The following is a 16891-nucleotide window of genomic DNA, read 5'->3' as shown; positions in this document are numbered from 1 at the left end:
ATATTTCTTTTTATATTCCTTGATAATTCAATTTTATAGCTACTCTTTGCTTTCTTTTTTTTTACTTCTTTCCTAACCTTTTAATCTTCCTTTTTGTCATCTCTCCTGTATTGTTCATATCTTAGTGTCTGCCTTTTTCTTCAGCTTCAATTTTACCCTTATCTCTTTATTCATCCACAATATTTCATTATTGGTTAGTTTGACCCTGTTTTAGTGGAATAAATTTCTCCTGAATTCTGCTGTTCACCTTTTTAAATAGTTTCCACTTCTACATCTCTGTCAATTTCTTCCAGTTTATTTTCCTTAGTTCCATTCTCATCCTCTTAAAACTAGTTTTTTTCAATCTGTTACTTTGGTTTTTGAGTTATTTATGACTTTCTCAATCTTTATCTTAAACCTTATTATATTGTGATTGCTATTGCCTAGATGTTCCTATGTGCTTACTTCTCTGATCTGCTCTGGTTCATTTCCCATTTGTAGATCAGCAAATCCTCTCTGGTTGGACTTCATACAGATTGGATAAGAAAGGAGTCCTGAACATACTCTAAAAGCTCCAATCTCTTTTCCTATTTCCTTATCTTTTTTTTGCCATAATATTTGGGGGCAGTTGAAGTCTCCCATGATTATTATTCAATGTATTTTATTCTTTTCGTAGATTTGCCGAGGTATTTCTTCCTCCACTTCCTTTCTACTATTCGATGAACTTTAGAATACCCTTAATAGCATGTTCAATCCTTTCTCATCCTTTATCTCAATCCATATGAATTATATTTTTATTTCAATGTTAGTTATGTCCCTTTTTCTCCTGCCATTATGTTATCTAAAAATAGTGCAGCTACCCCAACGCCGCTTCTTCCTTCTCTATTCTTCTAAATACACTATACCTGCAATGTTTAACTACCAGTCCTATAGCCTTGTTTCAGTTATTCCCAGTACATCTCTCCCCTTGCTATGAATTAATGCCTTCACTTCCTCCATTTTGTTTCAGGCTCTGTGCCCGTTGCTGTACAGGTAATTTAACTTGTTTTGTTAGTCGTTCCACTTACTTTATTTTTAAGAATTATTTTATATGGGAGTATGATATTATATCATGGCTGAAAGAAGGGCAGGAATAGCAGCTTAACATGCCTGGTTAAAGGGTTTTCAGATGAGAACGACGGAGGTGGAGGGGCGACATGATAGAGGTTTACAAAGTTATGAGCGGCATGGACAGAGTGGATAGTCAGAAGCTTTTTCCCAGGGTGGAAGAGTCAGTTACTAGGGGACAGAGGTTTAAGGTGCGAGGGGCAAAGTTTAGAGGGGATGTGCGAGGCAAGTTTTTTACACAGAGGGTGGTGAGTGCTTGGAACTTGCTGCCAGGGGAAGTGGTGGAAGCAGATACGATAGCGACGTTTAAGAGACATCTTGACAAATACATGAATAGGAAGGGAATAGAGGGATATGGGCCCCGGAAGTGCAAAAGATGTTAGTTTAATCAGACATCAAGATCGGCGCAGGCTTGGAGGGCCGAATGGCCTGTTCCTGTGCTGTACTGTTCTTTGTTCTTTGTTCTTTGAGATAGAGGAGGAGTAACAATATTGATTAAAGAAAAAATAATAGGTTTGAGGAGGGATGATATGGTAGAATGCTCATCAATGAGGGCATATGGGTTGAACAGAAAAACAAAAAAGGCGCAATCGCACTACTGGGAGTGTACCAGAGACCCCCAAGCAGTCAGAGGGAGACAGAAGAGCAGATATGTAGGCAAATCTCTGAGAAGTGCAAAAAACAATAGAGCAGTAAGAGTTGGGGATTTCAACTATCCTAATATTAACTGGTATAGAATTAGTGCGAAAGGCAAAGAGGGAGCAGAATTCTTAAAATGCATTCAAGAGAACTTTTTTAGCCAGTATGTAGTAAACCCAACAAGAGAGGGCTTGGTTCTGGACTTAGTTTTAGGGAATAAAGCTGGGCAGGTGGAAGGGGTATCAAGTGGGGAGCACTTTGGTGGAAGTGATGATAATTCAGTTATATTTTGGGTAGTTATGGAAAAGGACAAAGATAGACCAGGAATAAAAGGGAAAAAACTCATTTTACTCAGCTGAGATGTGATTTAGCTAAAGTGGACTGGAAATAGTGACTTGAAGGTAAATCAGTGCCAGATCAGTGGGAGGCATTTAAGGAAGAGATAGTAAGGGTACAGAGCATATTTGTTCCTTTAAAGAAAAAGGGTGGGGCTAAGAAATCCAGAGTCAATGGCATGAAAAAATATTGGCAAGTAAAATCAAGGAAAACACAAATATTTTTCAACAATACATAAAGAGCAAAAAGATAATTAAATAAAGGTTAGGGCCTATTAGGGACGACAGGGGTAACCTGTGTGTGGAGGCGAAGGATGTGGGTACGGTTCTTTTTTTTATTCATTCATGGGATGTGGATGTCGCTGGCTAGGCCAGCATTTATTGCCCATTCCTAATTGCCCTTGGTGGTGAGCTGCCTTCTTGAACCGTTGCAGTCGTTTGGGGTAGATCCACCCACAGTGCTGTTAGGAAGGGAGTTCCAGGATTTTGACCCAGCAACAGTGAAAGAACGGTGATATAGTTCCAAGTCAGGATGGTGTGTGGCTTGCAGGGGAACTTGCAGGTGGTGGTGTTCCCATGCATTTGCTGCGCTTGTCCTTCTAGGTGGTAGAGGTCGCAAGTTTGGAAGTGCTGACGAAGGATCCTTGGTGAGTTGCTGCAGTGCATCTTGTAGATGGTACACACTGCTGCAACTGTGCATCAGTGATGGAGGGAGTGAATGTGGAAGGTGGTGGATGGGGTGTCAATCAAGTGGGCTGCCTTGTTCTGGATGGTGTTGAGCTACTTGAGTGTTGTTGGAGCTGCACCCATCCACCCAAGTGAAGAGTATTCCATCATACTCCTGACTTGTGCCTTGTAGATGGTGAACAGGCTTTTGGGAGCCAGGAGGTGAGTTACTCGCCATAGGGGTATTTAGATGAGCACTTGAAATGCCATAGCATACATGGCTACGGCCAAGAACAAAGAACAAAGAACAAAGAAAATTACAGCACAGGAACAGGCCCTTCGGCCCTCCAAGCCTGCGCCGATCCAGATCCTCTATCTAAACATGTCGCCTATTTTCTAAGGGTCTGTATCTCCTTGCTTCCTGCCCATTCATGTATCTGTCTAGACACATTTTAAAAGACGCTATCGTGCCCGCGTCTACCACCTCCACTGGCAACGCATTCCAGGCACCCACCACCCTCTGCGTAAAGAACTTTCCACGCATATCCCCCCTAAACTTTTCCCCTCTCACTTTGAACTCATGACCCCTAGTAATTGAATCCCCCACTCTGGGGAAAAAGCTTCTTGCTATCCACCCTGTCTATACCTCTCATGATTTTGTACACCTCAATCAGGTCCCCCCTCAACCTCCGTCTTTCTAATGAAAATAATCCTAATCTACTCAACCTCTCTTCATAGCTAGTGCCCTCCATACCAGGCAACATCCTGGTGAACCTCCTCTGCACCCTCTCCAAAGCATCCACATCCTTTTGGTAATGGGGCGACCAGAGTTGCACGCAGTATTCCAAATGTGGCCGAACCAAAGTCCTATACAACTGTAACATGACCTGCCAACTCTTGTACTCAATACCCCGTCCGATGAAGGAAAGCATGCCGTATGCCTTCTTGACCACTCTATTGACCTGCGTTGCCACCTTCAGGGAACAATGGACCTGAACACCCAAATCTCTCTGTACATCAATTTTCCCCAGGACTTTTCCATTTATTGTATAGTTCACTCTTGAATTGGATCTTCCAAAATGCATCACCTCGCATTTGCCCTGATTGAACTCCATCTGCCATTTCTCTGCCCAACTCTCCAATCTATCTATATTCTGCTGTATTCTCTGACAGTCCCCTTCACTATCTGCTACTCCACCAATCTTAGTGTCGTCTGCAAACTTGCTAATCAGACCACCTATACTTTCCTCCAAATCATTTATGTATATCACAAACAACAGTGGTCCCAGCACGGATCCCTGTGGAACACCACTGGTCACACGTCTCCATTTTGAGAAACTCCCTTCCACTACTACTCTCTGTCTCCTGTTGCCCAGCCAGTTCTTTATCCATCTAGCTAGTGCACCCTGGACCCCATGCGACTTCACTTTCTCCATCAGCCTACCATGGGGAACCTTATCAAACGCCTGACTGAAGTCCATGTATATGACATCTACAGCCCTTCCCTCATCAATCAACTTTGTCACTTCCTCAAAGAATTCTATTAAGTTGGTAAGACATGACCTTCCCTGCACAAAACCATGTTGCCTATCACTGATAAGCTCATTTTCTTCCAAATGGGAATAGATCCTATCCCTCAGTATCTTCTCCAGCAGCTTCCCTACCACTGACGTCAGGCTCACCGGTCTATAATTACCTGGATTTTCCCTGCTACCCTTCTTAAACAAGGGGACAACATTAGCAATTCTCCAGTCCTCCGGGACCTCACCCGTGTTTAAGGATGCTGCAAAGATATCTGTTAAGGCCCCAGCTATTTCCTCTCTCGCTTCCCACAGTAACCTGGGATAGATCCCATCCGGACCTGGGGACTTGTCCACCTGAATGCCTTTTAGAATACCCAACACTTCCTCCCTCCTTATGCCGACTTGACCTAGAGTAATCAAACATCTGTCCCTAACCTCAACATCCGTCATGTCCCTCTCCTCGGTGAATACCGATGCAAAGTACTCGTTTAAAATCTCACCCATTTTCTCTGACTCCATGCATAACTTTCCTTCTTTGTCCTTGAGTGGGCCAATCCTTTCTCTAGTTACCCTCTTGCTCCTTATATATGAATACAAGGCTTTGGGATTTTCCTTAACCCTGTTTGCTAAAGATATTTCATGACCCCTTTTAGCCCTCTTAATTCCTCGTTTCAGATTGGTCCTACATTCCCGATATTCTTTCAAAGCTTCGTCTTTCTTCAGCCTTATGTATGCTTCCTTTTTCCTCTTAGCTAGTCTCACAATTTCACCTGTCATCCATGGTTCCCTAATCTTGCCATTTCTATCCCTCATTTTCACAGGAACATGTCTCTCCTGCACGCTAATCAACCTCTCTTTAAAAGCCTCCCACATATCAAATGTGGATTTACCTTCAAACAGCTGCTCCCAATCTACATTCCCCAGCTCCTGCCGAATTTTGGTATAGTTGGCCTTCCCCCAATTTAGCACTCTTCCTTTAGGACCACTCTCGTCTTTGTCCATGAGTATTCTAAAACTTACGGAATTGTGATCACTATTTCCAATGTAGTCCCCTACTGAAACTTCAACCACCTGGCCGGGCTCATTCCCCAACACCAGGTCCAGTATGGCCCCTTCCCGAGTTGGACTATTTACATACTGCTCTAGAAAACCCTCCTGGATGCTCCTTACAAATTCTGCTCCATCTAGACCTCTAACACTAAGTGAATCCCAGTCAATGTTGGGAAAATTAAAATCTCCTATCACCACCACCCTGTTGCTCCTACAGCTTTCCATAATCTGTTTACATATTTGTACCTCTATCTCACGCTCGCTGTTGGGAGGCCTGTAGTACAGCCCCAACATTGTTACCGCACCCTTCCTATTTCTCAGTTCTGCCCATATTGCCTCACTGCTCGAGTCCTCCATAGTGCCCTCCTTCAGCACAGCTGTGATATCCTCTTTGACCAGTAATGCAACTCCTCCACCCCTTTTACCTCCCTCTCTATCCCGCCTGAAGCATCGATATCTTGCGATATTTAGTTGCCAATCATGCCCTTCCCTCAACCAAGTCTCAGTAATAGCAATAACATCATACTCCCAGGTACTAATCCAAGCCCTAAGTTCATCTGCCTTACCTACTACACTTCTTGCATTAAAACAAATGCACCTCAGACCACCAGTCCCTTTGCGTACATCATCTGCTCCCTGCCTACTCTTTCCCTTAGTCACGCTGACTTCATTATCTAGTTCCTTACAGGCTTTAGTTACTACCTCCTTACTGTCCACTGACCTCCTCATTTGGTTCCCATCCCCCTGCCACATTAGTTTAAACCCTCCCCAACAGTGTTAGCAAAAGCACCCCCAAGGACATTGGTTCCAGTCCGGCCCAGGTGTAGACCATCCAATTTGTAATAGTCCCACCTCCCCCAGAACCGGTCCCAATGTCCCAAATATCTGAACCCCTCCCTCCTGCACCATCTCTCAAGCCACACATTCATCCTGACTATTCTTTCATTTCTACTCTGACTATCATGTGGCACTGGTAGCAATCCTGAGATTACTACCTCTGAGGTCCTACTTTTTAACTTGGCTCCTAACTCCCTAAATTCTGCTGGTAGGACCTCATCCCATTTTTTACCTATATCATTGGTGCCTATGTGCACAACGACAACTGGCTGTTCACCCTCCCCCTTCAGAATGTTCTGAGACATCCCTGACCCATGCACCTGGGAGGCAACATACCATTCGGGAGTCTCGTTTTCGACCACAGAACCGTCTATCCACTCCCCTTACAATCGAATCCCCTATGACTATAGCCCTTCCACTCTTTTTCCCGCCCTTCCGAACAGCAGAGCCAGCCACGGTGCCATGAACCTGGCTACTGCTGCCTTCCCCTGGTGAGCCATCTCCCTCAACAGTATCCAAAACGGTATACCTGTTTTGGAGGGAGATGACCGCAGGGGACACCTGCACTGCCTTCCTGCTCTTTCTCTGCCTTTTGGTCACCTATTCCCTTTCTCCCTCAGCAATCCTAATCTGCGGTGTGACCAATTCGCTAAATGTGCTATCCACGACCTCCTCAGCATCGCGGATGCTCCAAAGTGAGTCCATCCGCAGCTCCAGAGCCGTCATGCGGTCTAATAAGAGCTGCAGCTGGATACACTTCCTGCATGTGAAGGAGTCAGGGACATCAGCCGTGTCCCTGAGCTCCCACATTGAGCAAGAGGAGCATAACACGGGTCTGAGATCTCCTGCCATTTTTAATCTTAAGCTTAACTTAGATAAATGAAAAAGGAACGAAAAGTTTTTACCAATCTCACGATAAAACAAAAAGAGAAATAGAAAAAGCCTTACCTTATCTCACACCACCGAGTCCTTTTTTTTGGTTAGAGGAGGAGGGCGGGTGGGAGACACTACACGTGTAGTGTCTCGGGTTCAGAAACAGCCCAAATATATAAGTTTTTACTTACCCAGCAGCCCCCTGGTTCGCCGAAAACAAAAGGAAAATTAAGTTTAAGTTGAAACTGACCTTCCCAGCTGATCACTCGCTCAGCACTCTCTGCTTCCGAATAAGTTGCTGCAACGAAAGTGCTGGAAAATGGGATTAGAATAGTTAGGTGCTTGTTGGCCAGCACAGACACGATGGGCTAAAGGGCCTGTTTCTGTGCTGTATAACTCTATGGCTCTATGACTCTAGGATTCCTAGCTTCTGACCTGCTTTTGTAGCCATGGCTACTCCAGTTCAGTTTCTGGTCAATGGTAACCCCCAGAATGTTGATAGTGGGGGATTCAGAGATCATAATGCAATTGAATATTAACGGGAGATGGTTAGATTCACTCTTGTTTGAGATAGCCATTGCCTGGAACTTGTGTGGCACAAATGTTACTTACCACTTATCAGCCCAAGCCTGGATATTGTTCAGATCTTGCTGTATTTGAACACGGACTGCTTCAGTATTTGAAGAGTCGCGAATGGTGCAATCATCAGCGAACATCCCCACTTTCGACCTTATGATTGAAGGAAGGTCATTGATGAAGTAGCTGAAGATGGTTGGGCCTAGGACACCACCCTGAGGAACTCCTGCAGTGATGTCCTGGAGCTGAGATGATTACCCTGCAACAACCACAACCATCTTTCTTTGCGCTAGGTATGACTCCAACTAGCGGAGAGTTTTCCTCCTGATTCCCATTGACGCCTGTTTTGCTAGGGCTCCTTGATGCCATACTTGGTCAAATGCTCCCTTGGTGTCTAGGGCAATCACTCTCAGTTTACTTCTGAAATTCATTTATTTTATCCATGTTTGAACCAAGGCTATAATGAGATTAGGAGCTGAGTGGCCCTGGCAGTCCCAAACTGAGCATCACTGAGCAGGTTATTGCTAAGCAAGTGCTGTTTGATAGCACTGTCGACGACACCTTCCATCACTTTACTGATGAGAGAGTAGACTGATGAGGTGGTAATTGGCTGGCTTGGATTTGTCCTGTTTTTTGTGTACAGGACATACTGGACAATTTTCCACATTGCCGAGTAGATCCCAGTGTTGTAGATGTACTGGAACAGCTTGGCTAGGGGTGCGGCAAGTTCTGGAGCACAGGTCTTCAGTACTATTACCGGAATGTTGTCAGGGCTCATAGCCTTTGCAGGTTCCAGTGCCTTCAATCGTTGCTTGATATCACATGGAGTGAATCGAATTGGCTGAAGATTGGCATCTGTGATGCTGGGGACTTCAGGAGAATACTTTCCATCTGTATTCACAAACGAGAGGGACGATACAAACAGTCCAGTCAGGAAGGAGGTGTGTGAAATATTAGATAGAATTCACATAGTGAGAAGGCAAGTATTAAGAGGTTAACATCTTTGATAGTGGATAAATCCCCAGGCCCGAATAAAATGTATCCTAGGCTGTTAAGGGAAGCAAGGAAAAAATATCAGAGGCTCTGACCATCATTTTCCAATCCGCTGTGGCTACAGGCGTGGTGCCAGAGGACTGAAGGACAAATAATATTGTATCATTGTTTAAAAACAGAGAATGGGATAAACCAAATAATTATCAGCCAGTCGGCCTAACCTTGGTGGTGAGAAAGTTATTGGAAAAAGTTCTGAGGGACAGGATAAATCTTCAGGGATAAATAAAAGACAGTCAACACATACTTATTAAGGGAAAGTCGTGTCTGACTAACATGATTGAATTTTTGAGGAGATAACAACGAGGATCAATGAGGGAGTACATTTGATGTAGTATATATATATTTTAGCAAGGTTTTTGATAAGGTCCCACATGGCAGACTGGTCACGAAAATAAAAACTCATGGGATCCAAGGCAAAGTGGCAACTTGGATCTAAAATTGGCTGAGAGGCAAGAAGCAAAAGATAATGATCGATGGGTGTTTTTGTGATGGGAAGGCTGTTTCCAGTGGAGTGCCGCAGAGCTCGGTACTAGGTCCCTTGCTTTTTATGGTATATATCAACAATGTAGACTTGAATGTAAGGGGTATGATTAAGAAGTTTGCAGATGATACAAAAATTGGTCAAATGGTTCATAATGAAGAAGAAAGCTGTAGATTGAAGGAAGATATCAGTAGTAAGGTGGGCATGGAACAGTGGTAAATAGTTCAGTCCAGAGAAGTGTGAGATAATGCATTTGGGGAAGGATAACAAGGCAAGGGAAAACATAATAAATAGTAGGATACTGAGAAATATAGAGAAACAGAGGGAACTTGGAGTACATGTCCACAGATCCCTGAAGATGATTGAAAAGGTAGATAAGGTGGTCAAGAAGGTACATGGGAGACTTGCCTTTATTTGTCGAGGAATAGAATATAAGATCAGGGAGGTTGTGCCGGAACTGTATAAAACACTGGTTAGGCCACAGCTGGAGTACTTTGTGCAGTCTGGTCACTGCACTGTAGGAATGCTGTGATTGCACTAGAGAGGGTACAGAGGAGAAAAAAGAAAACCACCCATCCCCCAACGTCAAAAGCCTTTGCATGACTCAGCAAAGCACTGAAAGAGAGTTCAGGATAGCCCCACCCACTATTGACTCTCCTTAAAAAAAATTACCTCAGCAGGAACAAAGACCCTAGGCAGCCATGGAAATGGGCAAATGGAAGAGAAACCTCCCCAAAAAAGAACCACATGTTTATTGCGATGCCAAAAAAGGGGTGATTTGAATAAGTTTTAGGATTTGTGAATCAATGAGAGAAATGCAAGTTTTTTCAGTATCTTATAATTTTCTCTCGACCCTTTTAATGAAATGTGCCTTTTCTCGAATCGCATTTCATTCCACAGGGTGTGGCGGTGTCATGCTAGGCCCCCACCTGCCAAGAATGAGGCACATTAATTTACGTTACTTAAAGGGATGATGGTGGATAGGCAATGGCAAACATTCAAAGAGCGCATGGATGAACTGCAAAAATTGGTTCTAATTAATTTCTAATATTTGCCAGTTCTGAAGAAGGGTCACTGACCTAAAACATTAACTCTGCTTCTCTCTCCACAGATGCTGCCACACCTGTTGAGTATTTCCAGCATTTCTTGTTTTTATTTCAGATTTCCAGCATCCGCAATATTTTACCTGTCTGGCGAAAATGTAAAACAGGAAAGGTAACCAAACCATGGCTTACAAAGGAAATTAGAAATAGCATTAGATCCAAGGAAGAGACATATAAATTCGCCAGAAACAACAGACCTGAGGATTGGGAGCAGTTTAGAATTCAGCAAAGGAGGACCAAGGGATTGATTAAGAAGGGGAAAATAAGAGTATGAGAGCAAGCTTGCGGGGAACATAAAAACTGACTGTAAAAGTTTCTATAGGTATGTGAAGAGAAAAAGATTGGTGAAGACAAATGTAGGTCCCTTACAGTCAGAAACAAGGGAATTTATTATGGGGAACAAAGAAATGGCAGATCAACTAAATGCATACTTTGGTTCTGCCTTCACAAAGGAGGACACAAATATCATACCAGAAATGTTGGGGAACACAGGGTTTAGTGAGAGGGAGGAACTGAAGGAAATCAGTATTCGTAGAGAAATGGTGTTGAGGAAATTGATGGGATTGAAGGCCGATAAATTCCCAAGGACTGATAATCTACATCCCAGAGTACTTAAGGAAGTGGCCCTCGAAATAGTGGATGCATTGGTGGTCATCTTCCAAGATTCTATAGGCTCTGGAACAGTTCCTACAGATTGGAGGGTAGCTAATGTAACCCCACTATTTAAAAAGGGAGGGAGAGAGAAAACAGGGAATTATAAACCAGTCAGCCTGACCGTCAGTTGTGGGGAAAATTCTAGAGTCCATTATAAAAGATTTTATAGCAGAGTATTATGACCGACTGCTCCTGTCAAAGCCCCAATCAAAGTATACGATTCTGATTGTGATGGGACCAATGCACTGTTAATTCAATCCCGTTGTTCCACAGATTGGCTAACATATCATTTAAAAACTTTCCAAATTAAAGAAAGACCCACCAAATTGAACCATTTATTAACCCCCGAATGAGGCTAACCAAAACTAGGTGTCTTTAAATCAACAAATTAACTCTTTAATTAAAAGAACAAAATTCTTAAACACTATGAACATTAAAAAATAGAAAAATTAGAGTCCTTACAAATTTACAGTCCAATGTTGTTCGAAGTCCAGCGAATTTCAACAATTAACGACTTGCAAACACTTTCAACAGAATCAATCTGACTTGAGAGTTTTTGAGGGATAAAAGATTGTCACAGTCTAACTTCCCTTCCTTCAGTTTAAATTACCAGAGATCTCTGTCTTGGCTTGACTTTTTAGAATTTCGAGAGATAATAATTAAACAGACAAAAATCCTATTTCTTTCAGTTTAAATGGTTGAGAGCTCTTTTTCAGTGCTGACACCACAGCTGTTTGTGTCTTCCATCTGTATGTTCAAACTGTCTTACTAACTGCCAGTTCAAACTGAATTGTAACAAATGTATCACATCAGGCTCACTCCCAGTGGCTGTTTCCATGGTATCGAGAATGTACCCTTTGAATCGCAGTCACCAAATGCCTGTTTCTAAGGCAACGAAAATGCACCTTCCTATAACTCCTAAGGCTTGCCGGCTCTTAAAGCAATACTGATCCCTTGCAAGCCTTAAAGGCAAACTGCATATTCCAAATAAAAACTACAGGACCATGACAAGAGCACTTGGAGAACAGTAGAGAATAGAACATTGGACAGAGTCAGCATGGATTTACGAAAGGGAAACCATGTTTGACAAATCTACTAGAATTCTTCAAAGATGTAACTAATGGAGTTGATGAGGGGAAGCCAGTGGATGTGGTTTATTTGGACTTTCAGAAGGCTTTCAACAAAGTCCCATTTAAGAGCTTTGCGTGTAAAATTAAAGCGCATGGGATTGGGGGTAGTGTATTGCGATGGATAGAAAACTGGTTGGCAGACAGGAAACAAAAAGTAGGAATAAATGGGTCTTTTTCCGAATGTCAGGCAGTGACTAGTGTGATACCGCAGGGATTGGTGCTAGGACCCCAGCTATTCACAATATATATTAACGATTTAAATGAGGGAACTAGATGTAATATCTCCAAATTTGCAGACGACACAAAACTGGGTGGGGGGGTGAGTTGTGAGGAGGATGCAGAGAGGCTTCAGGGTGATTTGGACAAGTTAATAAGTGGGCTAATGCATGGCAGATGCAGTATAATGTGGATAAATGTGAGGTTATCCACTTTGGTAGCAAAAACAGGAAGGCAGATTATTATCTGAACACCTAAAAACTGAGTGAGGGGAATATGCATCAAGACCTGGGTGTTCTCATACACCAGTCGCTGAAGGTATGTATGCAGGTGCAACAGGCAGTAAAAAAGGCAAATGGTATGTTGGCCTTCATAGCGAGAGGATTCGAGTACAGGAGCAGGGATGTCTTGCTGCAATTATACAGGGCCTTGGTGAGGCCACACCTGGAATATTGTTTGCAGTTTTGGTCTCCTTATCTGAGGAAGGATGTTCTTGCTATAGAGGGAGTGCAGCAAAGGTTTACTGGACTGATTCCTGGGATGGTGGGACTGACGTATGAGGAGAGATTGAGTGGGTTAGGATTATATTAGCTAGAGTTCAGAAGAGTGAGGGGGATCTCATAGAAACCTATAAAATTCTAACAGGACTTGACAGGGTAGATGCAGGAAGGATGTTCCCGATGGTGCGGGAGTGCAGAACCAGGAGTCATAGTCTAAGGATACGGGGTAAACTTTCAGGATTGAGATGGAGAAATTTCATCACCCAGAGAGTGGTGAACCTGTGGAACTCGCTACCACAAAAGCAGTTGAGGCCAAAACATTGTATGTTTTCAAGAAGGAGTTAGGTATAGCTCTTGGGGCGAAAGGGATCAAAGGATATGGGGAGAAAGCGGGAACAGGTTACTGAGTTGGATGATCAGCCATGATCATAGTGAATGGTGGAGCAGGCTCGAAGGGCAGAATGGCCTACTCCTGCTCCTATTTTTTATGTTCGTCATGAACATTGATTTTAAACTGTTACTGGAGTGAAAAAAGGATTTGCTTAAAAAAGTTGCCAGATCTTGGCTGGAAAGACATTTGGATATTAACAGACAGTGTTTGGAAGGACAAAGCAGCCATTCCCTGACACATTCAACCCACAATGAACTCTTGGCTGGAAAGATGTTTGCATATTAACAGACAGTGCTTGGAAATGACAAAGGACCATTCCCTGACACATTCAACCCACAAAGGACTTTTGATCACCAGATGTTGAAGGTGGGGGAGCTTGCATTCCAGGTTGACCGTTAAGATGGCCGAATACACAAACGGACATAGTCAAACCAGCTAGTCACATGACTAACCTGCTGGGCAACCTGAGTTTTTTGAATTTGTACAAATTTGGGCAGAAAGCAGTATGCTCCCGAACTGAAAAGATCTCTCCTGGCTGGCTCACCACAGCCTCTCCTGTCTGTCTGCTCCCATCTCTTTCTCACGGACTCCAAATCCACTGAAGACACATGAATCCTGAGAGAGAAAGGTCTCCTACAGCGAGCAAAGTTTAGGGAGAATACTGGGCCCCAACGAAAAGCAAGATCTACCTACAATAAAAGACACTGCCGTGAGCTCAAAGAACCGTAACACAAAAAACCTCCTCAGATATTGCCTCAAACTTTTCCACTTTATTTTTCTTCTGCTCTTTTCTGTCTCTATTTGCATGTCTGTATCACGTATGCATGCTAGCGTGGGCGCGTCGTGTATCCATAGGCGTCAACCGAATTATGGTTGAAGTTCAAGTTTAATAAATTTCAACTTTTCTTCTTTACGACAATATGAACATACGAATTAGGAGCAGGAGTAGGCCACTCGGCCTCTCGAGCCTGTTCCGCCATTCAATAAGTTCATGGCTGAACTGATTTCTCCACATTATCACCTACTCCCGATAATCTTTCACCCCCTTGCTTATCAAGGATCTGTCTACCTCTGCCTTAAACATAATCAAAGACTCTGCTTCTACCGCCTTTTGAGGAAGAGTGTTCCAAAGACTCACAACTATCTGAGAGATAAAATTTCTCCTCATTGCTATTTTAAATGGGCCACCCCTTATTTTTAAACAGTAACCCCCAATTCTAGATTGTCCCACAAGGGGAAACATCCTTTCCACATTCACCCTGTCAAGACCCCTCAGAATCTTATATATTTCAATCAAGTCACCTCTTACTCTTCTAAATTCCAGCAGATACAAGTTTAGCCTGTCCAATCTTTCCTCATAAGATAGCCCGCGCATTCCAGGTATCAGTCTAGTAAACCTTCTCTGAACTGCTTCCAATGCATTTACATCCTTCCTTAAACAAGGAAACCAATACTGTACACAGTACTCCAGATGTGGTCTCATCAATGCCCTGCATAGTTGAAGCATAATAAAGACAAGAAATGCTGGAAACACTCAGCAGATATGGCAGCATCTGTGGAGAAAGAAACAGAGTTAACGTTTCAGGTCAGTGACCCTTCTTCAGAACTGGCAAATATTAGAAGTGTAAAAGGTTATAAGCAAATAAAGTGGGGGTGGGGCAAGAGTCATCTTAGTTTGTTTAGTTTGCTTACCCACTGTTTTTTTCATGTTTGTACTTGCGGCTGTTCAATTTTCAGTCCGTTAACACCCTTTCTGTACTAATGCTTTGTCTTTCAACATACCATTAACATATCTTTGCTCCATGTCCTTTTGGTCAGCTATTCTGTGACCTTGTCCTATCTACACCTTCTCCTTTCTTATCTCTTACCCGACCCCCACTTTACTTACTTATAACCTTTTACATTTCTAATATTTGCCAGTTCTGAAGAAGGGTCACTGACCTGAAACGTTAACTCTGCTTCTCTCTCCACAGGGGCTGCCAGACCTGCTGAGTGCTTCCAGCATTTCTTGTTTTTATTTCAGATTTCCAGCATCTGCACTATTTTGCTTTTAATTTAGTTGAAGCATAACCTCCCTTTTGTATTCAATTCCCCTCACGATAAACGATAACATTCTATTAGCTTTCCTAATTACGTGCTGTACCTGCATACCTTTGCAATTCATGCAGTAGGACACCCAGATCCCTCTGCATCTCAGAGCTCTGCAATCTCTCACCATTTAGGTAATATGCTTCTTTGTTATTTTTCCTGCCAAAATGGACAACTTCGCATTTTCCCACATTATACTCTATCTACCAGATTTTTGCCCACTTGCTTCGCCTATCTATATCCCTTTGTAGCCCCCTTATGCCCTCTTCACAACCTACTTTCCTACCTATCTTTGTGTCATCAGCAAATTAAGCAAATATATATTCCGTCTCTTCATCTAAGACATTTACATAAATTGTAAAAATGTTGAGGCCCCAGCACACCACTTGTTACATCTTGCCAACCAGAAAATGACCCTTTTATACCTACTCTTTGTTTCCTGTTAGCTAGCCAATCTTCTATCCATGCCAATATGTCACCCCCTACACCATGAACTTTATCTTTCGCAATAACCTTTGATGTGGCACCTTATCAAATGCCTTCTGGAAATCTAACTACAATATGTCCACCGGTTCCCCTTTATCCACAGCACAAGTAACACGCTCAAAAAACTCCAATAAATTGGTTAAACATGACTTCCCTTTAACAAAACCATGTTGACTCTGCCTGATTACCTTCAATTTTTCCAAGTGCCTTGTTATAATAATAGCTTTATTATAGTGTCTTTAATAATAGCTTCTAACATTTTTCCTAAGACAGATGTTAAGCTAACTGGCCTGTAGTTCCTGCTTTCTGTCTCCCTCCCTTTTGAATAAAGGAGTTACATTCGCTATTTTCCAGTCCAGCGGAGCCTTCCCTGAATCTAGGGAATTTTGGAAAATTAAAACTAACGTATCAACTATCTCACTAGTCACTTCTTTTCACACCCTCGGATGAAATCCATCAGGACCCGAGACTAGTCAGCCTACAGCTCCAACAATTTGTTCAGTACCACGTCCCTGGTGATTGTAATTTTCTTGAGCTCCCCCTTCCCCTTCCATTTCCTGACTTACAGCTAATTCTGGGATGTTACTTGTATCCTCAATAGTGAGGACCAATGCAAAATACCTGTTCAGTTCATCTGCCATCTCCTTATTATCCATTATTAATTCCCCAGATTCACTTTCTATAGGATCAACGTTCACTTTGTTAACTTTTCTTTTTAAAATGTCTATAGAAACTCTTACTGTCTGTCTTTATATTTCTAGCTAGCATTTACTTGTACTCTAATTTTACCTTCCTTATTTATCCTTTGGTCGATCTTTGCTGTTTTTTATATTCTGTCCAATCTTTTGACCTGTCATCTTTGCACAATTATATGCTTTTTCTTTAAGTTTGGTACTATCTTTAACTGTTTTAGTTAACCACGGATGGCGGGCCCCCCACACCCCCAATGTGGAATTTTTCTTTCTCATTGGAATGTATCTATTCAGTGTATTTGGAAATATCCCCTTAAATATCTGCCACTGCATCTCTATTGACCTATCCCTTAACCTAATTTGCCAGTTTACTTTAGCTAGCTCTGCTTTCATGCCTTCATAATTGCCTTTATTTAAATTTAATATACTGATCTTGGACCCACTCTTCTCTCCCTCAAACTGAATGGAAAATTCAGTCATATTCTGATCACTGCGATCCTAATTAATTAAAC

Source organism: Heterodontus francisci, chromosome 9, assembly GCF_036365525.1.
Source record: "Heterodontus francisci isolate sHetFra1 chromosome 9, sHetFra1.hap1, whole genome shotgun sequence".
Taxonomy (NCBI): Eukaryota; Metazoa; Chordata; class Chondrichthyes; order Heterodontiformes; family Heterodontidae; genus Heterodontus; species Heterodontus francisci.
The sequence above is the reverse complement of the archived record's forward strand: the minus strand, read 5'-3'. Positions refer to the sequence as shown.